The sequence below is a fragment of the Schistocerca cancellata genome, chromosome 2 (assembly GCF_023864275.1).
Source record: "Schistocerca cancellata isolate TAMUIC-IGC-003103 chromosome 2, iqSchCanc2.1, whole genome shotgun sequence".
Classification (NCBI taxonomy): Eukaryota; Metazoa; Arthropoda; class Insecta; order Orthoptera; family Acrididae; genus Schistocerca; species Schistocerca cancellata.
Genome location: NC_064627.1, coordinates 542,248,838 through 542,273,975, shown reverse-complemented (window position 1 = coordinate 542,273,975; position 25,138 = coordinate 542,248,838). Strand labels below are relative to the sequence as shown.

General features: G+C 44.4%; 1 pseudogene; it reads right to left on the bottom strand.

Annotated features, from left to right (window-relative positions):
* Positions 1 to 24,819: 24,819 nt before the first annotated feature.
* LOC126163614 (5S ribosomal RNA) lies at positions 24,820 to 24,937 on the bottom strand (annotated as a pseudogene).
* Positions 24,938 to 25,138: the final 201 nt, after the last annotated feature.

Below are 25,138 nucleotides of genomic sequence, written 5' to 3'. Positions count from 1 at the left end.
TTTGCATCTCGACTCTTCGTGCTGCAGACATAGAGGCAGACCCCGTTTGGCAGTTAACCTGCGTAGCCGTGAGACGTTGCTCATGTATAGTAGTGTAGGTGCAAATTTTTGAATATCACAGAATTTATCCTTGTAGTACAAAAATGAAGGTTTGAGGGCAGACGAACCGTCGTGTTATAGACGATCGTCTTACGAAGCTCCAACGCTAGCCACTTGACCACAATGAACTCTAACGTCTGCCCCTACCCACAAATACATCAGTTGCTTAATAGACGCGTAAAACTTCCCTTGCGATTTCCTCGTAATTGCCAGAGTAGTGTACCTTACTACTTGCAAATTACACTCCTGGAAATTGAAATAAGAACATCGTGAATTCATTGTCCCAGGAAGGGGAAACTTTATTGACACATTCCTGGGGTCAGATACATCACATGATCACACTGACAGAACCACAGGCACATAGACACAGGCAACAGAGCATGCACAATGTCGGCACTAGTACAGTGTATATCCACCTTTCGCAGCAATGCAGGCTGCTATTCTCCCATGGAGACGATCGTAGAGATGCTGGATGTAGTCCTGTGGAACGGCTTGCCATGCCATTTCCACCTGGCGCCTCAGTTGGACCAGCGTTCATGCTGGACGTGCAGACCGCGTGAGACGACGCTTCATCCAGTCCCAAACATGCTCAATGGGGGACAGATCCGGAGACCTTGCTGGCCAGGGTAGTTGACTTACACCTTCTAGAGCACGTTGGGTGGCACGGGATACATGCGGACGTGCATTGTCCTGTTGGAACAGCACGTTCCCTTGCCGGTCTAGGAATGATAGAACGATGGGTTCGATGACGGTTTGGATGTACCGTGCACTATTCAGTGTTCCCTCGACGATCACCAGTGGTGTACGGCCAGTGTAGGAGATCGCTCCCCACACCATGATGCCGGGTGTTGGCCCTGTGTGCCTCGGTCGTATGCAGTCCTGATTGTGGCGCTCACCTGCACGTCGCCAAACACGTATACGACCATCATTGGCACCAAGGCAGAAGCGACTCTCATCGCTGAAGACGACACGTCTCCATTCGTCCCTCCATTCACGCCTGTCGCGACACCACTGGAGGCGGGCTGCACGATGTTAGGGCGTGAGCGGAAGACGGCCTAACGGTGTGCGGGACCGTAGCCCAGCTTCATGGAGACGGTTGCGAATGGTCCTCGCCGATACCCCAGGGGCAACAGTGTCCCTAATTTGCTGGGAAGTGGCGGTGCGGTCCCCTACGGCACTGCGTAGGATCCTACGGTCTTGGCGTGCATCCGTGCGTCGCTGCGGTTCGGTCCCAGGTCGACGGGCACGTGCACCTTCCGCCGACCACTGGCGACAACATCGATGTACTGTGCAGACCTCACGCCCCACGTGTTGAGCAATTCGGCGGTACGTCCACCCGGCCTCCCGCATGCCCACTATACGCCCTCGCTCAAAGTCCGTCAACTGCACATACGGTTCACGTCCACGCTGTCGCGGCATGCTACCAGTGTTAAAGACTGCGATGGAGCTCCGTATGCCACGGCAAACTGGCTGACACTGACGGCGGCGGTGCACAAATGCTGTGCAGCTAGCGCCATTCGACGGCCAACACCGTGGTTCCTGGTGTGTCCGCTGTGCCGTGCGTGTGATCATTGCTTGTACAGCCCTCTCGCAGTGTCCGGAGCAAGTATGGTGGGTCTGACACACCGGTGTCAATGTGTTCTTTTTTCCATTTCCAGGAGTGTATGTCGTTTTAACGGCCTACTAAATGTGTACAAAGTTTGAAGTAAATCCGTGATCCGAACGTCGTGGCCTCCCCTTGTTCGTCAATTAGTTTAGGAAAAACAAGAAAATTGCATATGAGAACGACTTTTGGTGCTGGATGGATCTGAACCTTCGTTCCTTCTGAGTAAGCGTTGACTGTCTTCTACAACTCGTTCGAGGCCTCTGAAAGTGTCCGGTCCACACATAGGACGTTCTCGCACTTTTTTCGCATTTGTACCTAAGTGGGCTGCTTTCGGCTTCTCTCTCTGCAGTTGTGCAACTTGGAGAGAGTGAATAAGTCAGACTGCACAATTATGGCCTGTAAATCAGTTGTGCAACGTTTGCCAGGAGCCACCACAGCATTAGCGTGGAGTGGAACGACTCAGAGATTACACCGTGACCTTTAAGGATGTAATGCAACATCGATGAAACTTCACAGCACGGAATGCATTACATTATTGTACATCTTCGCCAACATACTGTTAGGTAGTTGCCTGAGAATGAAGGTTTTTTCTTTCTTTCATTGTGGCACTTCTGTGGATTATATAACCCGGATCCATCCTGTTGTCGTTTCGCCACGACTGAGAAAACTTCTTCCTTCTCATCATCAGCCAATAATAGCGAGATAAAGAATGAATCATTCGTAAATGTAGAAGTATTTTCTTATCCTCTCTCGGCTGTTCCCCCTTGGCCGGCCGGTTTTCGACGCTCCAATCCGGAACCGTGCTGCTGCTATGGTCGCAGGTTCGAATCCTGCCTCGGGCATGGATGTGTGTGATATCCTTAAGTTGGTTAGGGACTGGTGACCTCAGACGTTAAGTCCCATAGTGCTAGGAGCCATTTGAACCATTTTCGGCTGTTCTCCGACTGAGTTTTCCGTTACGTCATTTGTAGTGGACACACATAGTTGGTGCACACTGGATGAAGAGGGTTGCAACAGGTTGCTCAGGTTCTGTGTGGCTATTTCAAGCAGATAGAGTGCTCCCGGCTGCGGAGCCGACAATAAGCGCAGAGCCTCTCTGGAAAGTGACGAGCAGTAAATTGCACGTGCTGTTCCGTTGTTTTGTTCTGCGTCAGGGTAGCGGACTCGTGGTGGAGCAGTAACTGTTTCTGGGAGGACGCGCTGCGCTGCACGCACAAGTGGAGACAGTGGGAGACAGCGGGGCTGCAAACGCCACTGTCGCCGACAGCTAAAAAGCCAGGGAGAAATGAAGATTCCTAGCAGTGACCCTTTGTCTTGCTCAATTGCAGGCAGATCACCATTGCAGTCACCGGAACACCCAAACGGTTGTGGCGTAATAAACGTACCTGAAATACAGCTGTGGTGGTTTTTATTGGCGTTTACATTATTCAGCTGTGGAGCACGAAGTGATACAGATTTTTATTCTCTGAAAGAATTACAATGCCATCGGCAAACCGTTAAAGTTCGTATTTCGTCTCCTTGCACTATTTAATTGATTTGGGAGACAATGCGGACAGCCCTATTAGATTAGTTACAAATGTTGCTGTCGTTTACCTCTAGTAATGTCATCAGGAGATCAATACGAATTACAAAATCTTTCAGATATCTGTGTGCGAAAAGTGGCAATTGATTCTGAGCAATAAAAAAGGGCGAGGTATTAAAAAGAAACAGTTAAATTTGTTACACGATAAATCACACAAATTTAAATGTCTCGAATCAACTTAAATTGGAAGCAACACATAAAACATGTTGTGGGAAAGGTGAACCAAAGACTGAGTTTTATTGGCAGTACCCTTAGAAGATGCAACAAATCTTTTAAGGAGACTGCCTAAACTACGCGTGTCCGTCCTCTTTAATTCTGCTGCGCGGTATGACACCGGTAACACATAAGGTTGACGGAGAAAAAAGTTCGAAAGGAGGGCACTTAATTTTGTATTATCGCGAAATAGTGAAGAGAGTGTCACGGATATGATACCGGGGATGGCGGTTATCGCTGAAAAAACTGATTTTCGGTTACACGGGGTAAACTGAGTGCTACAATCGCGCAAAATAACCGGTTTTCGGTTTATTGTTATTTTTCAGTAATAAACATAGACTTCAAACACAATGACAAATTCTCTTGGATGTGATGGAGAAAGAGGTCACGATCGATGTTGGCTGAGGCTGCAGCAGAAATCAGTTGTCATTGTCTCCAGCAAAGATTGTGAAAGTGAAGGAGACTGGCGCAGCGACAGCGAGAACGAAAGGCCTTAAAAGTTGATGACTTTTGAATATTATCAGTTTTTCATCCTGAAGTAACCAAAAACAGTAAGCGTTCAGTTATTATTCCACGTTTATAGCACATTCTACACATCTTTTGGATTTCAGCTCTTGTATTTTTCCGTGTTTGCAGTTACAATTATTGGGTGTAGGTTCCGCCTTTTATGCAAAACACTGTTTTTTTCTGGTTACCAAAACATGTTTCGGCACTTCGGTGCCATCATCGGTGGTCTTTGTTTATTAAGAAACTGTAAAAACTAAGCATATTTTACGTTGTAACTGCTCTAACAAAATGAGGTCTGAAGACAGTTTCTGTTCGTTTTTTTCTTATGTCTATTTTGCATTATACGGTTTTTCAGGGCCGTCTGTATGGTGTCCTGCACTGGTAGCTTGCACTCCGCAAACCAAATGTGACCCTTATCTCCCAGTTAACACTTCCCTTGATTTTCGCTTAACAGACGCATATTCACTTCGCAAAATGTGATGTAAACGATGTTGATGTGTGTCGTAATTACGTCCGCGTTCATCTGTTCCCGGCGCTGACGGGGTTAGGACACAATATCGTTGACACTGCGTTTTGCGAAGTGAAAAGGTGGTTGTTAAACCAAACTTATACGAAGTACTGTCAATATGTGTGTGTTAAATCCTCTCAGAACTCGAAAGAAGAAGGATCTGTCACGCTACAAAACGTGAGTAATAACAAATATACAAGCGAAACAGTTTGCCACACCAAAATCACGTTTTTAAAAATCAAGGTAGATGTTCAATGGATGATAAAGTTCACACTTACACATCGTTTGGTTTGCAAATGACAAGCTATCAGTGCAGGACACGCTGCAGATGGTCCTGCAAAACCGTATAACATAAAATCAAGGTAAGAACTCAAACAAAAACTGTCTTTAGGCCCCATTTTGTTAGCTCAGTTACAAAATATGTTCAGTTTTTACACGTTTTCAATAAACAAAACCAACTGGTATGCAGTGGAATTGTTGACAACTATATGATTTTTGGAAGTGGATGTCACATGAAGAAGGTAAAATTTTCTAAATATGTAGTTTGCTCTTCAACAAAATCTTTCTTTCGTTAACCATATGCCTCCTAGTAGTTAGAGTCTATAGTAGTTAGAATCTTTTTATTTAGCTGGCTTTAGCTGCTACTTGCCGTAATTGCTGTACTTCGTGTTATGAAGATTTTCTGTGAGGTAAGTGACTTATGAAAAAGAATAGGGTTTGCACTGTTGGGATTCGTTTAGGCAATTAACAGAGTTGGAGGTAGTTTCATATTTCTTTAATATAATATTTTTTGGATTTGTATTATTGTTAGTATTTCTTGGCCATTCTTTTGTGTTGATTATTGGAAGTCATGTTGTCAATGTATAGCAGCGAGATTGCGTTGGGCTTGTATATTGTGGTTAATAAATGAGTAGGTTAGGTTTGAGTTGTCTTTGTCAGGGAAATTCTGTAGGCCAATGTTTAATAAAAATAATTAAAGATTTGGTTTCAGTGTCTAAGAAACAAGAAAAAACAGTTTTGCACAAAAGGCGGGACATAAATCCAATAATTTCAGAGCAGGCTATTGAAATTATGGGCATATCAACCAAATTTGTCTTCTCTTCCAAGGAAATTGGGGATGTTTTCTCCTGATAATTATGATATCGCAAGTATGTTGTGCCTCCTCCCGCTTTTAATCTATTAAAGTAAATGGGGCACTGTATTTCACTGCTACCGTACTTCGTAAAGGATTTCCGAACTAGGGATGGTGTCATTCTGCAATATTACTGATGCCCGATGACGACAGGGAAAAACTACCGTGTATACCAGTTGGGGGGGGGGGGGGGGTGGCGGCAAGTCCTGCAGACTGCACGTACACACATACCGTCGAGCAGGCGACGCCACACGGCAGCGGTTACATTATTCTCTCTGCTATGCTGAAGCGATTCTTATGACATGTATTTGTTGCGAGTTTCAAACTGCAGGTGTTTTTTTATGAAAATAGTAGTGATCGCTTTTCCCAGTTTCTATAATAATCCAATATTTCAAAGCAATGGAAATTTTACTGGTAAATATTACTCGTTTTTTTTAAAAAAAGCGTTATTTAGTAACCAACAATTTTAGCAGTTCTGCGATGTCAAATTGATAATTAGTAAAAACAAAAGAAACTTGTTACAACCGAGAGCTGATACCGAAAAACATCGATTATTCAGAACGAAAATACCGGCATCGCTTATAACCGTTCTGTTTTTTCCCCTCCCTATATGATAACGCGACTTGGGCGGCAGTGATTAAAAGAAAGGCACTTTCCAGTGCGACGGGACCTATACATGAAATTTCAGTCGCCTACTTTCTCCGCCGAATGCGAAAACATTTTGTTGATTCCACGTAATAAAGTAAGGGAGTGCGGCTGTTCCCGGCGGAGGTTCGAGTCCACCCTCAAGCATGGGTGTGTGTAGTTTGTCCTTAGGATAATTTAGGTTAAGTAGTGTGGAAGCTTAGGGACTGATGATCTTAGCAGTTAAGTCCCATAAGATTTCACACACATTTGAACATTTTGAAAGTAAGGGAAATCACAGCTCGTTTTTCCCACGAGCTACTCGAAAGTGGATCGGTCGAGAAATAGCCTAAAATGTACTGTGAACCCTGTGCCAAGCACTAAATTATGAATTGCAGATTATTGACGTAGATGTAGGTGATGTAGATATTTTCCTTTCCGAATTCCTACAGTATAATACCTATTGTGGGAAATTGTAATGACATGCAGCACGCTAGTGCTCCAAGTGTTTGGAGTCCTTATCAACTAGGCTTGACAATAGACGTCGAAGGAATTCAGAGATGCATATCTAGGGTCCTAACATGTCGGCAACATGTAGTAGGAACGCTTGTGGAATTTAAATAGTAATCTTGGGGGAAAAAAAAATGTTCTCACGAAACGCTGTCGGCTACATTTCTTGAACCTGTATTCGAAGAGGACTGCGACCGTATTGCTGCCACTAACCTATGTCTCGCATAGGGACCATGAGAATAAGATAACAGACACTAACGCTCGTACAGAGGCTCAATACGCGAATGAAACAGGAAAGAAAATCCGGTGATATTGGTATGACTTACCCTCCGCCATGCATTGTTGAGTGGATTACGATGTGTATATCTATATGTAGATGCATAAATGTTTTGGACAGCGAGAAAGGCTGTGGGTGATGCTCTCAGCAAGACCAGAGAGAAGATCGACTAATGGTGTGCCGCGTGGACGGCCGATGTGGTTGTAAGTTGGCGATCGTGCTATGTCTGTACCTTGCATCCTTGGAGTCACCAGTGGGCTCTTCTGCGGAGAGTGTGTTCCGTTAATGATGGACCCAGGGGAGGAGGACTCGTCGGCGAGGAAACCTCCAGCAGGGCCGGCGAAGGGAGTCCTGGGCGGAAAAGTACCCCAAGGACAGTCCGCTGCCGTCCCGGGACTCCCCGCCACGTCAGCGCTCCTATCACCTCTTGCCGCCGGCTTGAGCCCCTTTTACGACTACTCCTGGTAAGTTAAGTTTACCGCAGCGTCGCTGGCGTTTCATTCTTGTACTGATTGTCGCTAGTCACGAGTGACCATTTTCATTTACACATCAGCGACAGTATAGCGTTCGAGCTTTCTGCTGTCCAGTTTGACACCTGAACGGCGAAAGTGAGTTTGCGAGAGACCGTGCTTTCTACAGAAGTTGGGAATATAATTGCACAATGTAGGAACAAGCAATGACAATGATCAAAGTGAAATTCATAGTAGATGCTCTTGCCATATGTTGTATGGTAAACTGAGAACCGAAAAAATAGGGGAAGTGTCGTCCAAACATTTCAAAACATCCTCATTTATTTGCTCGTGAAAATATACAGGGTGGTCCATTGACCGTGACCGGGCCAAATATATCACGAAATAAGCGTGAAACGAAAAAACTACAAAGAACGAAACTTGTCTAGCTTCAAGGGGGAAACTAGATGGCGCTATGGTTGGCCCGCTAGATGGCGCTGCCATAGGTCAAACGGACATCAACTGCGTTTTTTTTTGTTTTTTGTTTTTTTAAATAGGAACCCCGATTTTTTATTACAGATTCCTGTAGTACGTAAAGAACAATTTTAGACTAACAGTTGGTAACAGGTAGGTTTTTTAAATTAAAATACAGAACGTAGGTACGTTTGAACATTTTATTTCGGTTGTTCCAATGTGATACATGTACCTTTGTGAACTTATCGCTTCTGAGAACGCATGCTGTTATAGCGTGATTACCTATAATTACCACATTAATGCAATAAGTGCTCAAAATTATGTCCGTCAACCTCAATGCATTTGGCAATACGTGTAACGACATTCCTCTCAAGAGCGAGTAGTTCGCCTTCCGTAATGCTCGTACATGCATTGACAATGCGCTGACGCATGTTGTCAGGCGTTGTCGGTGGATCACGATAGCAAATGTCCTTCAACTTTCCCCACAGAAAGAAATCCGGGGACGTCAGATCCGGTGAACGCCCGGGCCATGGTAAGGTGCTTCGACGACCAATCCACCTGTCATGAAATATGCTATTCAATACCGCTTCAACCGCACGCGAGCTATGTGCCGGACATCCATCATGTTGGAAGTACATCGCCATTCTGTCATGCAGTGAAACATCTTGTAGTAACATCGGTAGAACATTACGTAGGAAATCAGCATACATTGCACCATTTATATTGCCATCGATAAAATGGGGGCCAATTAGCCTTCCTCCCATAATGCCGCACCATACATTAACCCGCCAAGGTCGCTGATGTTCTATTTGTCGCAGCCATCCTGGATTTTCCGTTGCCCAGTAGTGCATATTATGGCGGTTTACGTTACCCCTGTTGGTGACTGACGCTTCGTCGCTAAATAGAACGCGTGCAAAAAATCTGTCATCGTCCCGTAATTTCTCTTGTGTCCAGTGGCAGAACGGTACACGATGTTCAAAGTCGTCGCCATGCAATTCCTGGTGCATAGAAATATGGTACGAGTGCAATCGATGTTGTTGTAGCATTCTCCAACACCGACGTTTTTGAGATTCCCGATTCTCGCGCAATTTGCCTGTTACTGATGTGCGGATTAGCCACGACAGCAGCTAAAGTACCTACTTGGGCATCATCATTTGTGTTTTCTTAAGTAACGTAACTATCCGGCGAACGGTCCGGACACTTGGATGATGCCGTCCAGGATAACGAGCAGCGTACATAGCACACGCCCGTTGGGCATTTTGATCACAATAGCCATACATCACACGATAGCGACCTTTTCCGCAATTGGTAGTGCTAGCCCGCCTGCTCAGCTGAGTCGTAACGTGTCTACCGGGTTCGATTCCCGGTACGGTTGGGGATTTTCTTCGGTCGTGGGCTGCGTGTTGTGTTGTCCTCATCATCATTCATCATCACCGACACACAAATCGTCCAGTGTGGAGTCGCCTGAAAAAAGACTTGCCACTCGGCCGAACTTCCCCGGATGGGGCCTCCCGGCCAAACAATGCCACACGATCATGTCATTTTTTCTAAGCTCTAAAAAAACATAGTTAATATTTTTCTTGTTAAATAGTTGGGACTTTCTTACTGTCGACAGTTTTCATTAACAGTCGTCTGTTTACTTTCCTGCTTACGCATAGCGTAGTGTTTTTCTGTGTCTGGAGCACAACTTTTAATGAACAGAAAAAAATGTATAATAAGAGAGAACATGGAAGAAGCAACTGAAAACATCTGAACAGCGGTTCTTCGAAAATGAAATGGACAGCAAATGTACGAAACGAGGAGTTGCTTAAAAACAACGGACGAGAGAGAAAAATCTACGGAGAACATTTACTTTAAGGGAAGACATGACCGCTTTTCGGCTATATTGTCAGGCACGCAGCTGTAGCTAAATTAGTACTTGGAAGTAAGTTTGGGAAAAACCGACTCGTTAAAACCCATACCGGAATTTCAGTTCTAAATAACCGATTTTTTCTGTATTTATTTGGTCTTGGTTATAACAAGTTTTTTTTATTTTTTAATAATAACCGAATAGCAATCAGCCATAGCAGAAATGGTAAATTTTTCGTTTTTAAATAAAACTTTTTTAAAAAATGAGTAATTTTTATACATAAAATTTGTATTGTTTTGAAACATTGCGTTTTTACACGAAATGGGAAAAGCGATTGGTCTTGTTTTAATAACAATGCCGAGAGATACATGTAACAACCATATGGCAAAAAATTGGTACAGCATTGCTGAGACTATAATGTTCCTCTCGCCATGAGGCGTGGCTCAAGGTGCGTGCAGTGTGCAAGACTTGCGACCACCTGGTCTACATGGTATTTCCTCGCTGTCGTCGCTGGATATCCGTTGTATTGCAGTATGGCACCAACCCTAGTCTGAAAACATATTTATGAAGTGATGTAACAACGAAGTACAATGCTTCTTTTGCTTTAAAAGTTTAAAAACGTGTCGTGCCACTTGTATGAAATAATAAAAGAGGAAAATTGTGGTAACATTAATAAATGAAAAACTTAAAAATTCATTCTTAGTTTACAATAAAAATAGATAGTAGCTGATCTGCTGCCTGTGTCTACATGATATGCCTTTATCTGCTTGTTGCCATTGAATACCGATAAATTAACGCGAAAAATTCAGTTCTTTTAACCTCAGTGTGAATCCTTTAGACTGACTATTGGCTCTGAGCACTATGGGACCTAACACCTAGGGTCATCATTCCCATAGAACTTAGAACTACTTAAACCTAACTAACCTAAGGACATCACACAACACCCAGTCATCACGAGGCAGAGAAAATCCCTGACCCCGCCGGGAATCGAACCCGGGAACCCAGACGCGGGAAGCGAGAACGCTACCGCACGACCACGAGCTGCGGACACTGACTATTCGTAACGCCCAAATAGTGGTATGATACCCGAATACAACATGATCTTTGAGGAGAGTTTCAAATAATTAGAAATTTTAGGAGAATACTGGTGATTTTTTGTATTATGCAGTTACTTATCGCCGCGCGGAGTAGCCTTGCGGTTTGAGGCGCCATGTCACGGATTGCGTGGGCCCTCCCGCCGGAGGTTCGAGCCCTCCCTCGGGCATGTGTGTGTGTGTGTGTGTGTGTGTGTGTGTGTGTGTGTGTGTGTGTGTGTTGTTCTTAGCATAAGTTAGTTTAAGTAGTGTGTAAGTCTAGGGACCTATGACCTCAGCAGTTTGGTCCCTCAGGAACTCACCCACATTTGAACAATTTCTTATCTCATTTCGAGGAAAGCAGTGAAAGGTGGACAGTCTGGGTTATCTTTTATTTGTTTAATTTAATAATTTGATTCTATGTACCTTGAAACTCAGGTTGTCAAAATTTTTCCATCTTTTTCCGATTTCTGCGTTTATTACATGAATTAATAGGAATAAAAAACCGAAAATCGCATATTTTAGAAACCGATTATTTTAAGTGGCTTTAAGTGTCATGTTAAACTGTCCTGGAAAACACTGATACAACCTGAAACCGGTTGTTTCAGCGACAGCCACCGTTCCTATTTGGAAGTAGCAGTCGACGATGGAACGGAATAAGAATTTGAAATCGAAATTTTCAGAGCTTTTGGCACAATGCTGTAACATACTGAGCTAAAAGGACTGGTACAGGACAACAAAAGGTGACGGCCGCATCAAACATTTTTCACAGTCGGAAGATGGTCTTGCAGAATATAATAATCCGTAATCTTTTATTAACGACTCGAGCTCTTGAAACAATATTTTCCGTAAATGATGGTAAGCGAATGAGCAAAATATTTTCGTATATGATTATGAATACCTGCAATTTTTTAATATATGTCAATTTTAAAGAAACTATCTCTTTCAAGAAATATAAAACGCAGTTAACAGAGTACAGTGTCAAATCAGTAAATAATGAAACTTCCTGGCAGATTAAAATTGTGTGCCGGACCGAGACTCGAACTCGGGAACTTTTCCTTTCGCGGGCAAGTGCTCTACCAACTGAGCTACCCAAGCACGACTCACGCCCCGTCCTCTCAGCTTTACTTCCTCCAGTAACTCGTCTCCTACCTTCCAAACTTCACAGTAGCTCTCCTGCGAACCTAGCAAACACTCCGCTGCAGAGTGAAAATATCATTCTGGAAACATTCCCCAGGCTGTGGCTAAGCCATGTCTCTGCAATATCCTTCCTTCCAGAGTGCTAGTTCTGCTAGGTTCGCAGGAGATCATCTGTGAAGTTTGGAAAGTTGGAGACGAGGTACTGGCGGAAGTAAAGCTGAGAGGAGGGGGCGTGAGTCGTGCTTGGGTAGCTCAGATGATAGAGCACTTGCCCGCGAATGGCAAAGGTCCCGAGTTCGAGTCTCGGTACGGCACACAGTTTTAATAATCTGCCAGGAAGTTTCATATCAGCACACACTCCGCTGCAGACTGAAAATCTCATGCAGTAAATAATGTTTAGAAACATACTTTCACAAAAGTATTAAAGCATTATGGTCAGGGAGAATGCTAAACTGACGGCACAGCATCGTTACAAATGCTTGGCAATGGAGTCATGCACAGGAGTAGGAGGGGCCACTAGATAACACCACAGGCGCTCCGCAACATGCAGCCCTACATTCCTCCTGTGTGCACTCCTCACGGAAGCATTACCAAGTACAAAATGAATTTTTGCATTTCTCGTGCAAAATATGATAAGTTAGCGCGTAACGGTGATTGAGGTGGACTGTGATCACGCACTGACCACAAAGGCTCAGTAACATTGAGATCTGGTGACTGGCGGCGAGGGGAGATGCAACAGTGCGTGTTCGTGCTCACAAAATCAGTGTAGGAAAGCACGAGGCGCGTGAGCGGGGGCCCTGTCGTCTTGGAACGCAGCATCCCCATTGGGGAGGGACCTGTCCAGTCAAAATGGTCACACAATCGTTGGCAGTAATGCGACCTTGAAGAGTCTCCATGGGGTCTATGAAATATCACGATATTGCCTTCCCGATCATCACCCTTGGGACGTAAACTCAGGCAAAAGTTGGAAACAATGTAGAATAAGACTCTTCCGACAAGACGAAATTCTTCCATTGCTGCATGGCTTCGGCACCACGTTTTCCTGTTACGGGCATTCACGTCACTGGTCTTGAGGAAGAATGGGCTACGATGCCTCCACAGACACCTCACGGGAAGTTTTCCCTGCAAAAAATGGTTCAAATGGCTCTGAGCACTATGGGACTTAACATCTGAGGTCATCAGTTCCCTAGGCTTATAACTACTTATACCTAACTAACCGAAGGACATCACACTCATTCATGCCCGAGGCAGGATTCGAACCTGCGACCGTAGCGGTCGCGCGGTTCCAGACTGTAGCGCCTAGAACCTCTCAGCCACCCCGGCCGGCCTTTTCCCAGCAGATTTCAACCCTTCAGAATGATGAAGGGTGAACACACCCCACCAACAGGTGATCGGATACTTTTGATCAGATTGTGTAAACTACTCGCTTTCACGTTCTTATTCACTTATCACGGCTTTGTGTCTGGCTTTCTGCAGGAACAGTAACAGTGTCGGTAATTTGAGTAAGTTCTGGTGGGCATCGTAAGTTCTTAAAAACATCTGCTTGATTTGTCTGCAGCAGGATGAATGTCGTGGTCGCGAGAGTATACAACGGCTATGTACACTTCGGGCTTTTTGTTGTAGTGGCTGGAGGTACCTTCCTGCCATTCTGCCTAAGGTTGATGCCCCATAACCTATACGTGTGCGCCGGAATAATTCGTTTTATGAATAAAATAACCATCCAGTCTGCCGAGCGCTGTTGGCAAGCGGGGTGCACACAGCCCTTGTGAGGCAAACTGACGAGCTACTTGATTGAGAAACAGCGACTCCGGTCTCGTAAACGGACGTACGACGGGAGAGCGGTGTGCTGACCACATGCCCCTACATATCCGCATCCAGTGACGCCTATGGGCTGAGGATGACACGGCGGCCGGTCGGTACCGTTAGGCCTTCATGTCCTGTCCGGGCGGAGTTTAGTATGAATCAAATTACAGAACACACAACAGGACGGGAAACAACTAGCATGAAAGCTACTATTGCTTCTGCAAGTTCATAATCATTCACGATGATTCGTAACTGCGAGAACTATACGTCATTAACAGCCCAAAGTCGCGTTAACTTACAGATAGTTACGCTCTGCCAAAAGTACGGTTCAGTAGTTCTGGTGGTAGGGAAAGAAACATAAATGAATGTGTAGGGGAGAAAATGGGAGACAACGACTTTCCTTTGTTTTTTTGTTTGGTTGTTTTGCACTTCATTAGAACCTCACATCATTCGGTGTTAGTTCATTGCGTATTTTATATCATTACAGAATATAAACTGCATTTTATAAGAAATAAAAATTACTTGATCGCGTAACTGCGATTTTATGTAACCAAAGGAATTACTTTTTATGCAAGTACAGTTTACATGCATAAACATAACAAAATATGTACAACTGTTGTTTTGTACTCAGTAGAACGTTCTTCATCATGACCAAAGGCAAGAGTTTGCTATTATTATTATTAGTAAATGCGAAAGCTGTCTGTGAATAACAGAAACATGTTTTATTCAAATTCGATGAAGGATTGAAACGATGTTTGATGTTTTTTGGTCTTTTGATGTTCTTATTGAGGAAATTGCGCCTTCTAGCGTCATATGATAAATCTTTGTTGTTTTCTTTATTTTTACTACAACATCCCTCAGTTCCACTTTACAAATCAACAATTTTCAAAGAAAGCCTGAATTAAACATTGACATTTTCAGTTTAGCTGTTGTTGTTGTTGTTGTTGTTGTTGTGGTCTTCAGTCCTGAGACTGGTTTGATGCAGCTCTCCATGCTACTCTATCCTGTGCAAGCTTCTTCATCTCCCAGTACCTACTGCAACCTACATCCTTCTGAATCTGTTTAGTGTCTCTTGGTCTCCCTCTACGATTTTTACCCTCCACGCTGCCCTCCAATACTAAATCGGTGATGCCTTGATGCCTCAGAATATGTCCTACCAACCGGTCCCTTCTTCCAGTCAAGTTGTGCCACAAATTTCTCTTCTCTCCAATTCTATTCAATACCTCCTCATTAGTTATGTGATCTACCCATCTAATCTTCAGCATCCTTCTGTAGCACCACGTTCAGAAAAGCTTCTATTCTCTTTTTGTCTAAACTATTTATCGTCCACGTTTCACTTCCATACATGGCTACACACAATACAAATACTTTCAGAAAAGACTTCCTGGCACTTAAATCTATACTCGATGTTAACAAATATCTCTTCTTCAGAAACGCTTTCCTTGCCATTGCCAGTCTACATTTCATATCCTCTCTACTTCGACCATCATCAGTTATTTTGCTCCCCAAATAGCAAAACTCATTTACTGGTTTAAGCGTCTCATTTCCTAATCTAATTCCCACAGTTTGCTTTTGTTGATGTTCATCGTATATCTTCCTTCCAAGACGCTGTCCAAACACTGTTTATTCTTAAGTTGCAGACAGAAGGATAACTGTGTAGAACAAAAATGTTATGTAAGTTACCTGGCCCTTTATATATCCTCATTCAGTTTCTAGTTGCTTCACCTCTTCCGGTTTCCTGATTGCGTGTGGAAAGAAAGCGATTGTTATGAGATAACACCCGATAGGTATGCAACATACCCAACGTACAGGTAACGCGGGTACGGCCATAACCGACCAAAGCTACTAGAAAAACCACCGTAGTCCTCGGTTTCTTACGGTAGCTTACGGAAGCCTACGGTAGTTCCACAACTCCAGTCACAGAAGATAAGCTAGGAGAGGCGGTTTCCCTGTGACGCCGTGGCCGGGGCGCCTGGGGTGAGCAGCGAGCAGACCTGCGCCGGCCTCTGCTCCGGCTATCAGGAGGCGCCCGGAGATAAGAAAGCACCAGCCGCGCGGGCCTTCCCTCTTTCCTGTGTACGGCTCGCATGACAGCAGCCGCGCTATCGCCAAACTACGGTCTCCTCCGCGATTCTTCCTCGTACGTATTACGTAGTTTTATGAAAGGGGAATGTGTGATTAGCTATCAACGTCTTCTCTGAAGAATTACGACCGTGGAAATCCCGATTGGCAGCAGAAACAGCATTTAGTCTTGGGGCTTCACCTCCCTCCAACTATTTCCTGGTCTTCGTCTTATGTTCCTACCAATGTAGAAGCGATTTGAAATATACTATATCGCGTCCGTTGGATGGGGACGTTAAGCTCAGCAGTAACCTTGGTCGATAAGTAGCAAGGTATGTGGCAGCACATGGTTTCCTCCTCTCCCTTCCCTCACCATCCTCCTCCTCCTCCTCCTCCTCCTCCTCCTCCTCCTCATCATCATCAAAACAAAGCAAATACGACACTACACTTGCTCTCATTGACATGTTAGCAGCTGAAACACATTCCAGTGGAATGATTCCATCCGGCAAGAAGCCACTACCAATATTAAAAGTGCATTGGAGAGATTGACGGTAGGTGTACCTTAAGGATTCCGTGTGTTTAAATCACAAATGTTCCGCCTACTTGCACAGTACTTTTTATTTTCATGCAGACGACCTGCAGATTCACTGAGGTCCTAATACCTGGAAACACTATTGAATAAACTATATGTGGTTTCAAAGGTACATACATCATGAGTCACCGTCAGAGGGCTGTTTTATGTTGGAGTCAGTCAAAAGAGGTAATGAGTGGTTTTAAAAGGAACATGACTGTCGGGAATTGTAAGTTTAGTAGGAGTGATGGTCTGTGTCCATTTTAACGATGTCACTGTGAGTGGAAGCATTATGGGAAACATTAACTCAATTATCGTTATCGTTCTTACAGGCCTAATAAATTAACTGATGGGGACTGCTGAACTATAAAAGGTACCACACGAGCCAATCATCAAATGGCATTGTCGACTGTTGCGCATAATTCATCAAATGGTTCAAATGGCTCTGAGCACTATGGGACTTAACATCTATGGTCATCAGTCCCCTAGAACTTAGAACTACTTAAACCTAACTAACCTAAAGACATCACACAACACCCAGTCATCACGAGGCAGAGAAAATCCCTGACCCCGCCGGGAATCGAACCCGGGAACCTGGGCGTGGGAAGCGAGAACGCTACCGCACAACCACGAGCTGCGGACCATGATTCATCTGCAGCTCCGTTAAACAGTACAGTGACAGTGTCATCTTTGCGGAATGTCGATTGATGCTGTGCAATAAAACGTCGTTTTTGTTCTGTGAAGCCGGCCGTGGTGGCCGAGCGGTTCTAGGCGCTGCAGTCCGGGACCGCGCGACTGCTACGGTCGCATGTTCGAATACTGCCTCAGGCATGGATGTTTGTGATGTCCTTAGGTTAGTTAGGTTTAAGTAGTTCTAAGTTCTGGGGGACTGATGACCTCAGATGTTAAGCACCATAGTGCTGAGAGCCATTTTTTTGTTCTGTGAATCAGAGGAAAATTTCATGGAAGTGATAAAGCCATTATATTTGATCTGGTACTCACATAACATCATGGTTATGGCATACGTCACGTGAAAGACTTTCGCTCGTTTCTGACTTTGTTGGGCAGTAGATAAATCCGGAGTAATTGGCGCTATGGTGCGACACTATTCTCCCTGTTTTTGGCTCGGTTCACTGGTTGTGAACGATGCAAACCGAACACATATATTTAAGAAAACGTTTGGCAATACTAATGCTTTCAACATTGTATCAGCAGTTTGCAATTGGGTTTTGTCCACGTCAGTATTAATATGTTCTTATCTACAAAGGCCTAGCAATGTGAGGCAGTGATACACTTTGCACCCGCATCCAGGAGAACAGCGGTTCAAATCCCCGTCCGGCCACCCAGATTTATTGTTTTTTTTCTAAATAGCTCAAGGCAAATGCTAGGATAGTTCGTTTAAAAAGCACATGGTTGATTTTCTTCCCCAACGTATTCAGAATCACAGCTTCTGCTCCATCTTTAACGGCTAGGTATCAACGGGACGCTCAACCCTGAGGGTGCCAATCTCATCCAGAGGTCACATGATACTTACTTCAACGAAAAGTCTTCAGGCAACGGAAGAGTGCGATTGTCAGCTTGATTTCAAGAGAATGGGGCGAGCTGCTTATTTGAGCGGCGTTGACAATGGGGTAAATGTCACGGAAATGGTCACACACGTCGCATGTTCACCCAGAAGTGGAACCAAAACATTGTAGCCGAAAACGCATAAAACGAACAAGTGCTAACAAAGCGAAATGTACATAGCATATCGTTTACAAACGGAATGCGGCAACTGAAAAGCATACCCTATGCCCCTGTAGAGGCAAGTCTTTTAGCGGAGGCATGGACATCTTGGCTGGAACAAGCAACAGTAGAGTCGAGTTATCCACTAAGATGTTCACAATGTGTATTACATTGCAATTCAGTAGAAGGGGGATTGATGGCTGTACGGCTGCTTTGATTTAGGTCTACCGTGGCTTCCCTGAATCACTTCCAACAAACGCCACGACGGATGCTTCCAAAAGCTCTGTACCTGTAAAAACTAAACATCATTATAGTGCGCGGAAGCCATTGCATAGAGGGGACATGTCACATAGTGCACAACTTGGGCACGGAGTATTATGATGGTCGTAACAGTTTCCCGAATGATAATGACGGCCATATGTATTGTTTTTCGTTTTGGTGCTACGAGACGTTAATCCTTTGCTTCTATTTACAACTTTTGCTAACTGAAGTTAAGAAAAAACATAAACCAAAAACTACAATAGTGCCAAAACGATACTGTCCAAGTGTGAATTAATGGCTGTATGTCGATGACCAAATATTGAAAAGAAATATAGTGATCGATGTATTTTAATGTCCTGCTTTTGTTCAAGGTAAATTGGTACAAATAGCAACTTCAGTTATATTTTGGATTAACAGTCGCACACGTGTCTACTAGTTAGCTGCTCTCGTCAATGTTTTAGACAGTTTTCAGCGGGACGTCGGTGTTGGTTACAGTGTGTACAAAGTGAATCTTAACTCCACCGATAAAATTTCGAGGTTTTTTCAGGGATATTTTCAAAGTATTTGGCTTTTTCACTGTCGTTAAATTATTACAGAAACGAAGGAATCGTGCTAACAAATGGAACTGAACATAAACGAGCCACCGAATACCAAACACTCAGAAAATACCACTGAGTAACTTCCGAAATTTTGTCCGTAGAGTCCGGATTATGATGCTCCGCACTGTCTTCCGGGACACATAAAGTATGCGCAATGGCGGCCTCATCACCAAATAGTCGCAACAACGTGTCAGCGTCTAGTACATACTGAAAAATAAATAAGAAAACCTAACACTTTTCAGTCGATCGGTAGTCAGATGCTAGGTCTCCTGATCCATATACAGTACATGCCAAAATACAGCTTTGCATAAGCTTTTATTGTTACGCGGTATTGCGCCGTTAACTTACGATGCAGCTCGTTGACAATTCTAGGCGAGGCTGCTGACTGGTCGTTACGTGTGAAGTCTCACGTAAGACAGCCAAGCGCGACGATATGGTGCGATGCTCGGCTCGAAGCGGAGCGTACGCGCTGCAGCACCGACCGGGCCAGTTCCGTGTACCGGGCAGGCAGCCACAGCTGGAAGACGGCGCTACGTCACTGGAGGCAGGGCGACCAGCGCGCAACAGGCTGCGGCTTAGGGTGGGGGGGAAGCAACAGCTGCGGCCCTAACCCGGCCCCAGGTAGCCGTGTTGTCTGAGGCGAGCGTGGGCGCCTGTGGAACGCGGCCCCCAGCTGCCTCGTGCCCAGCACCTGACGGCTCAGCTGTGCTTCTGTTTTGTTTGGGCCGAGCGTTGCAGGAAGCGCCGTAACGGGCGAAATGGGAACGCAGCGGTGTCGCACAGCACGTGTATGCCACAGCTGTGCTAGCCCAGTGCCTTTGCTGCCATCCAAGTGTCAAACCTGCCTATGACTGTAAAAGCGATGTGCGATAATACACTGTTTAAAAAAAAAAGTATTATCAGGTAAAGAGAAAAACCGGATAGATGAAAAGAGCAATCACAGTAAATTTCCGGAACTGCGGGACTTTCATAGCAAAATTTCCTGCTTTAAATAGGGACGTAATGAAAGGTTTGAGGCGCCTTGTCACGGTTCGCGCGGCTCTCCCCGTCGGAGGTTCGAGTCCTCCCTTGTGCATGGGTGTGTGTGTTTTGCCCTTAGCGTAAATTAGTTCAAGCTAGATTAATTAGTGTGTAAGCTTAGGGACCGATGACGCTAGCAATTTGTCCTATAGAACTTAACACAAATTTCAAAAAATTTCAAAGGTTAAATAAAAGCTTTGGATTGGCCCTGAGATGTCTCAGTTGTGTTTGCAGTTCCTTGTGAGCAGGGTGTAGTCTCTTGGTAAAGTTTGCAACGTGATGCCACAAAGATGCCTTTGTTGGATTTTCTATCGTTGTTGTTGTCTTCAGTATAAAGACAGGGTTGTTGCAGGTCTCCACGCTAGGCTGTTCTGTGAATGCCTCTATTAATCTCTGCGTAACTACCGCAGCATACATCCACTTGAACTTGCTTGCTGTATTCGAGATTCCTGTCGTTATGAAAATGACAGTTCCTTGATACCGTAGGATTTTTCTTATCAACTGTTTCCTTCCTTTTGTCAAGTTGTCCCATAAATGTCTTTTCTACCCAATTAGATTCAGTGCCTCCTCATTAGTTATTCATCTACCCATCTAATTTTTGCCATTCTTCTGCAGCATCACATTTCAGAAGCTTCGAGTCTGTAATGCAGCCACCGTCTACTATCTTACAGTGTTTATTACTTTTCCGTATTTATCACTCAGCATAAAAAAGCACGAATATGTTCGCATGCCAAAATGTTCGGGAAAATGTTCAGAGATGTTGAGGAAGGAATAATGAGACAGCTGGTATCCCGCTTTTCACATTCTTTTAAATAAACGTGAACATACACTCCAATAGAAGCTTATTTGTGCTGGTTCTCGTCTTTTCTTTACTGCAGTAGAGCATGTTACTCATATGAAAATAAAAGTATTAGTCAGTAAAATTTAGAAAGTTTATTTACGTAAAACTGAAATAACGCAAAAGTAATTTTACACCTCAGACCGGAATTTACGTACAAAAAACTGTACATGTGCTACAGTGCAACATGAGGTACCCAGAGTTTAACGGACACGCTTTACAACATATTCCTCCGTGCTGTGGCACTTTCTAAACTGTTTTCGCCTTACATAGGATTTTACGTGTACGAGTAGGGTAATTTTGAACCACTGTATCTCGCAAACGGGTAAATATAAGAAGAAAGTGTTCAAGTTTGTTCGAGATCGGGATCTTGAGAGTATGTCGTAAAAGTTCAGCCATTTGTTGTGCATAGCGTCTTGGAAACATCGGCTGGGTCTTGGCCTGCTGGAACGTTGAAAATATAGTAAAGAATCGTTTTGTGGGCTTCTTCAAGGAAACACCCATTGAAATAAGGGTCCTCCCGTAAGTCCCGTCAAGCCCAGCGTAGACCACATCAAATGGAAAAAGAACCAATGCATTTCCTCCATTTCCCTAAACAGGAAGAACTGTGTAATATTCATACTGTGACCGTGTAGGATAGTGACACTAAGACGATGTATCTACAGGGTGTACAAATAGTCCCTAGCCGTAGGGTATCCAAAAAACTTGGCGCAAACTTTTTATCACCAATAGAACCCGAGTAATGGGCACCAGAGAATCACGTTTACATGCGCGGCGATTAGTAACAGAGAGAGATGGGGAAAAAAATAACAACACCAAAAATGGGTTGTGATAAACAAAAGTTGGTAGGCGTGTTTCAATAAATGAAACTTGATGCCTTTTCTAATTTCGCGCCAGCCGCGTAAGGGTGGCGGTAGTATCACTATGAGGATGCAAACCAGGTACGCTGTAACTGTCGTGAGCCATAGTTGCCCTTGAGATTGGAAGTAGTGACTTGATGTTAGGCAAGAAGGCGTTTAAGTGGCCACTATCAGCACCTGTGAGTTGGAACGAAACCGTGTAAAAGAGCTACGGAAGCTGGATGTTCCTTCCGCAATTCTGCAAACGCCTTAGCAGGAATGTAGCATCTGTACATGGTTGCTCGCAGCGGTAGTCACGAGAATGCACGGCCGCAGGAAGACGGGGCTCCCGGACTGCATCTGCAGCAGCAGCAATTTGAACAACAGTTTGTACCACTTTGATACAAGGAACTGTTACATTTCGGTAACTTCAAGGATAGCTCCGAGTCGGACGCCCTGTGGCGTGCGTTGCACTGAACCCAAATCACCGCCATTTGCGACTTCATTGATGTCAAGCGAGAGGAGGGCAAGGTGGAGGTCTGTTGTGTTTTCCGATGAAAGCTGGTTCTGGCTCGGTGCCTGTGATGGCCGTGTGTTGGTTACGAGGAGGCCAGTTCAGGGCCTGTAAACAACCTGTTTGCGTGCTAGACAAACTGGTGTTACGGTCTTGGGTACGATTTATTATGACAGCATGGGCACTCTCATGGTTATCCCAATCGCCCTGGTGCAAATTTGTAAGTCGGTGTGGTGATTCGACTTGTTGTGCTGCCATTCATGAACAGTTACAAGGACTGCAGGGGGTCTGCACCTCTGGTTGCCCACCAATACCATAATCTCTACCAGGACTACAGTGGGTCTGCTCTGTGATGACCTACCTACCAATATTCTTCAAAACGTCGACTGACTCTGCTGTGGGTTTGCTCTGTTGTGGCCCATTACCTGACTGCATGTCAAGAGTCAGCATTGTCTTTCCGTTGGAAGGACAATACCACTTCTTCAAGACTGCATGGAAATCCACTACTTCTATGTGCATTTTCTTTTACTGCTCAGACTTTGAGAAAAAAAAAAAACCACTGCAATTTTACTGTGATGAATGATCAGAACTGTCTTTATGGAACGTGAGAAAATTTTAGCTTTTGACCAACATTGTATCGATCAGTGTGTGCATTTGATATATATGTGTTAGCGTTCACATAAAAAAATTAAACAAATCATTATTGGCCACTGCGCAAAAAAATTTGTAAAATTTTTTGTGGGGAGCATGGGGGCTATGTAAGTAGGCTGTTTAGGTTTTTATGTTCGTAACGCCACGTAGCGCTCTGTATGAAAATCACTGTGCTGTGTGCAGTCCGTGGCTGGTTAGCATTGTTGGAATATTCGCAATTGTAGTGTTGGGCAGTTGGATGTGAACAGCGCATAGCGCTGCGCAGTTGGAGGTGAGCCACCAGCAGTGTTGGATGTGGGGAGAGAGATGCCGGAGGTTTGAGAGCGGACGATCTGGACATGTGTCCATCAGAAAGAGTAAATTTGTAAGACTGGATGTCATGAACTGATATATATATGAACACTATTGTGGTAAATACATTGTTTGTTCTCTATCAAAATCTTCCATTTGCTAAGTGTGCCTATCAGTAGTTAGTGCCTTCAGTAGTTAGAATCTTTTATTTACCTGGCAGTATTGGCGCTCGCTGTATTGCAGTAGTTCGAGTAACGAAGATTTTTGTGAGGTAAGTGATACATGAAAGGTATAGGTTATTGTTAGTCAGGGCCATTCTTTTGTAGGGATTATTGAAAGGCAGATAACGTTGCGCAAAAAAATATTGTGTGTCAGTTTAGTGAATGTCTGTACGTTCAGTTTTGTTCAGCTGTTTGAAAGTCAAATAACATAAGGAGTTTACCAGCGCTCTCATTTATAAAAGTTTCCAAAGGGGACGTTTCACAGTATTCCAGGGGGTGTTTTCCAACAGGATAACGCTAGCCCACCTACTGCTGTTGTAATCCAACGTGTTCTACAGAGTGTTGACATGTTGCCTTGGCCTGGTCGCTCGCCAGATTTGAACCCAAAGCAGCACATATGGGCGCCCCCGGACAACTCGAGCGTCGTCCACAAACAGCATTAACCGTTCCTGTATCGCCCGGCCAAATACAACAGACGTGGAACTGGTCCTACTAACTGAATCCGACACCTGTACAACATAGTGCGAGCAATTTTGCATGCTTGGATTGAACATTATGGTGGTTACCTTGGTTATTAATGTACCTACATTTCACATTTGCAATGCCTTATCTCGCGCGTACATTAACCTGTAATCTTGCAAAGCTATCACTTAAATGTGTTTCCTAGACAAACGTATTTCATTAACCCACATTAATTATTTTTTGTTACCATTTTTTCCGTCAGTGTATTAGGCACGCATGCGATAGCATGCATACCGTTATCGGTACTCTTGCGAGGCGTTGGAAGTGTTGGCGGTAGGGGGGTCCAACATTGGCCAGTAGTAACAACTCTACGACAGGGCCGATACCAAGCTGTAATAGCACGACGACTCCAACAATGTCAGTAAGATAAACTGCCTGAAGAGTTTGTTTCTCGACAAATGTTGTGAACGTAAAAAGTACATTTATAATTTATGTCTGCTTCTGAGTTCAGCTACTGCCTTAACAAGAAATGGCCTGCAAGCTTTAGATTTTATGTAATTGATTTTCTATGCTAGTCTGGAATAAACTTCAAATGTTATACGTTCGCTAGAAAAAATAGAAATTGTAATTGTTGTCTATCGGTCATATGCGAAGAGTATTCAGAGTCTTAGCAGAAACTACTGATATTTTAAAGAACATATACTAAACTAAACTCCTCCCGAACAGGCCATGCACGCCCAAAGGTACCGGCCGGCCGCCGTGTCATCCTCAGCCCATAGGCGTCACTGGATGCGGATATGGAGGGGCATGTGGTCAGCACACCTCTCTCCCGGCCGTATGTCAGTTTCCGAGACCGGAGCCTCTACTTTTCAATCAAGTAGCTCCTCAGTTTGCCTCACAAGGGCTGAGTGCACACCGCTTGCCAACAGCGCCCGGCAGACCGGATGGTCACCCATCCAAGTGCTAGCCCAGCCCGACAGTGCTTAACGTTGGTGATCTGACGAGAACCGGTGTTACCACTGCGTTAAGGCCGTTGGCTTAAAGAACATAGAGCGAAACTTATTTTTACATTAAACAAAATTTTCCATGGAAATCGTTCATGTATTTGAACCAAGATACTCAGAGGGTAAGAAAACCAATGTGCATACCGGGTGGAGTCATTACAGATGGGGAAAGGGTCCTCCCGGATGCCATGAAGAGCACAGGGTGCAGCCAACTGTAGGTGGTTGCTCACGTCGA